The 3,562-nt window shown below is 41.0% G+C and overlaps 1 pseudogene; it reads right to left on the reverse strand.

The window, feature by feature from the left end:
* Window positions 1–242: 242 nt before the first annotated feature.
* Window positions 243–1,807, reverse strand: LOC149533102 (cytochrome P450 94B1 pseudogene; annotated as a pseudogene).
* Window positions 1,808–3,562: the final 1,755 nt, after the last annotated feature.

The raw sequence follows: 3,562 nt of genomic DNA on the forward strand, positions 1-3,562 counted from the left end.
ATAATAGAAAAGGTATATAGAAAAGAAAGATCTCACTAGAATCAAATGATGCTTAAAACAAAATGTAAGTACAATAATGACATTATCCCATCCAATGACTTTGTCAATTAAAAAAATAATTATAACTTTTTTTATACATAAACAATATAACAACAATGATTTAATATAAATAACACTATCACCTTTAACTCTATAGAAGTATAAAATTTCAAAAGTGATAATACATATTTCACAAGCATGAATTTTCAAAACGCAGTTATAAATATTATAATACATGACACATACAAAATGATGAAGAGAATCACAAGCTCCGCTTCTCCACAACAACCGGCAGACTATTCTTCATACTCGCTGTTAAACTAGGGACCCAGAGCCCCTCGTGCCGGGGATCAACTCTCAACCGAAATCCCCGAATCACAGAAGCCGCGATGTATTTCATCTGAATCAGCGCCATGTCTTTCCCCAAACACATGCGCGCGCCTGCCTGAAACACTGCCTACTTAAACGGGCTCTGCGGAGGAAAAGCGCCGTCCTTAATCCATCTCTCTGGCTTGAACTCCATGCAATCTCCACCCCAGATGCTCTCCATCCTTCCCATCGCGAACGGATGATATATCACCCAACTCCCCTTTCTCACCAACGTCCCGTCGGGGAGACAGTCGTCATGCAACGCCTGTTTCGAGTCGTAGCGAACAGGCGGGTATAATCTCATCGACTCGTATAGCGCCGCATGAAGATATGCCAGCCCTTTCATCCCCTCATACGACACCTCCGCCATCTTCCTCACTTCCTCATAAATGCGTTCCTCCACCGTGGGATGCGAAGAAAGGAGCCAGAAGAACCATGTCAGAGAAGACGCCGTCGTGTCTCTGCCGGCCAACACGAAACTCACCACAATGTCTCGCAAGGACTCCTCGTCAAAGCCGCCTTCACTGAGTTGGAGGAATCTGGAGAGCAAGTCTGGTTTGTGATCTCCTTCCTCACAGCTTCTCCTTCGAATTATGTCGCTGGCGAATTCGTGAACAACACGGACGGCCTCGGCCAGAGTCTTTTCAGATCCCACGTTGAAAGCCCGCTTGAGTTTCCACTGCAAGCCGATCACAGACCGCGCTCTCTTGGAACTCAGATAACTCCCGACGTCCATGGCCTATGCAAACTCCGATTTGGGAAGAGTGAGATCGAGACAGTTGGGATCCATCCCGGACGCCACTTTGCAGATGTTGTCGGACGAAAACCGGCGGAGAACGTCTTGAAAATCAAGAAAACTCCCACTTTGAGAGGCCTGCTCGAGCAATGGCAGCAAACGATCCGTGGTCTCGGACTGCACGCAATCAACAATGAAATTTCACAGCGATTTAGTGTTGAGCTCGTAGCTTGCAATCTTTCTCTGCATTCTCCACGATTCTCCATCTGCGTTGAAGATGCCGTTGCCGAGTAGATCATGCAGAATCTCGTTAAAGATCCGACCTTTGGGGTAATTCTCGAATCGGGTCTTCAAGATATGTTCCACGTTCTCTGGATTAGCCGTAACAACAGTCCTAATGGCGCCCAATCGTTCAACTGTCATGGTCTGCGTGGGAGAATCTCTGAGAAGTTCCGTGTACCATTCACACAGCCGGCTTTGGTTTTTCCAGAAGGGAATCAAGCAGCCAATGATAGGATATGATTCGGGTCCATAAGAATCACACAAGTTGCGCCGCCTGAGTAGGAAAGCTCCACATATTAACACCACCACCAGGACTAAAACTATAATAACTGCCATAGATGCGTTGCAGAAAATGCCTGTTCCTCAGCTGATCTGATTTTAAGTGTGTCGGAATGTCGAGATGAGAGATCAGAACTAGTTGTGACGTTATATAACAGAGCAAATCATTTACCCACGTGTTGGATTAATGTAATTCGATCACGTGTGCCTTTGCATTTAAGAGACAATATGCCCCTAAGCATTCGATTCCAGAGCAACAATCTTCTCTCCGCGTGAAATGCGCGGTTTCACTGAGAACCGGCGTGAATCACTAGCTCCACCGGATGACGCGTATGGTGAGGCATTGAACCAATTTTTCTATTCATTGAATCGACATTTCTATTCGTTGTTCTATTTTATAATGGAAAGAAACAAGAGACAAATTCGTAGTTTGCTTCATAGCGTGTGCAATGTAGGAGGGGCTCAATGGCTTCGATAGAGGGGCCCTCGTGCTTTCCAACATGCGTGTTTAATACAACTGTGAAATCGGTTAATCCAACTGTAAAATACAGTTGGGTTAGCGCGTCAGTTGAAGAGTACATCTCACCCGCCTTCAAGTGTACGGCTAACTATTGCGATCATCACGAGTTTCTCGCCATGGCATTACTGAAATATAGAGATATACATTCCATATTCCTACCTTATTTAAATCTTCTCCAATTTTATTTGAGGCTGTTTTAGAATAATATATGTTTTCGTGCATCGTTTCATTATTATATTATAGGTTGTCGTATAGTTCATAGGGCAGCGAAGATTCCATGCTTCCGAACTCGACGACACAAGACGAGAAAGCGATGATATACAAGCCAAAACATGGGGTTTCTAGGGGTTTGTTCTTGCTTGCTCTCGTTTTATTATACTCTCGTCATGACAAACCTCGTCTTTTTAGAAAACTCTTCATTTTGAGTTGTAATTGCAAGTTTTTATGCTCTCAAACTGGGTTCACGGTGACAACTTATTGAATTCCAACAGTGACATGACTCTTCTCTCTCCTTCAATTCTTTGTATTCGCACAGTTCTATACTAGCACTTGCTCTAGAAAGAGGTGCAAGAGGTACGCCGATAATTTAAAAAAAATAAAAACAAATTAAAGAGATGTAAATTTAAAGAAGATAAACTATAGTAGAGGTTATTTGGTATTGGGATTGAAGAAGGTTAAATTGTTGATTACACTTATAGCAACCACAAGAGTAAATGCATAGATATAGGAATCCATGTAGGGTTTAAAGTAAATGACAAATGAATGGCTCATATAAAGTCCAAATACTGCCATGAGTGCAACACTATCAAACCATGTCATGACTTTCTTCCATCATGGAAGGATGATAATTCTCATGACTTTATAAATGGAAAATGAAGTGCATACTTCATAGATCCTAATTTAGAGCGTCTTTAACAAAAATATGTAGTCTAGTATTGTGCATTTTCCTATTTATTTATCATCTTCTCAATTTCTCTGCAATGTTCCCACAACTTCTCATCGCTTTGGTAATAGTTGTTTAATTTAAGAAATAGATTAATATTTAATTTACACAGAACAACAATAAGAAAATAAAGACAATCAAAATATAGAAGTAATACAATCAATTATGTGTTCCACTCTTAAATAATTTATATTACAAATATTTATGTGTTTGTCCACTAAAGATTACATCCACATAAAAGTAGGGAAATGTCTTACATAATTTCCATTGAGAAATACTCTCTCTCACACACACACACACACTTAGTGTGTGTGTGAGAGATGATGATGATGTTTTAGATACTAAAAACTATATTTTGATGTGTAAATAGCATTTGATGATTTACAAAGAAGGG

The sequence above is a fragment of the Cupressus sempervirens genome, chromosome 10 (assembly GCF_028749045.1).
Source record: "Cupressus sempervirens isolate cs-2001-9-10 chromosome 10, ASM2874904v1, whole genome shotgun sequence".
NCBI lineage: Eukaryota > Viridiplantae > Streptophyta > Pinopsida > Cupressales > Cupressaceae > Cupressus > Cupressus sempervirens.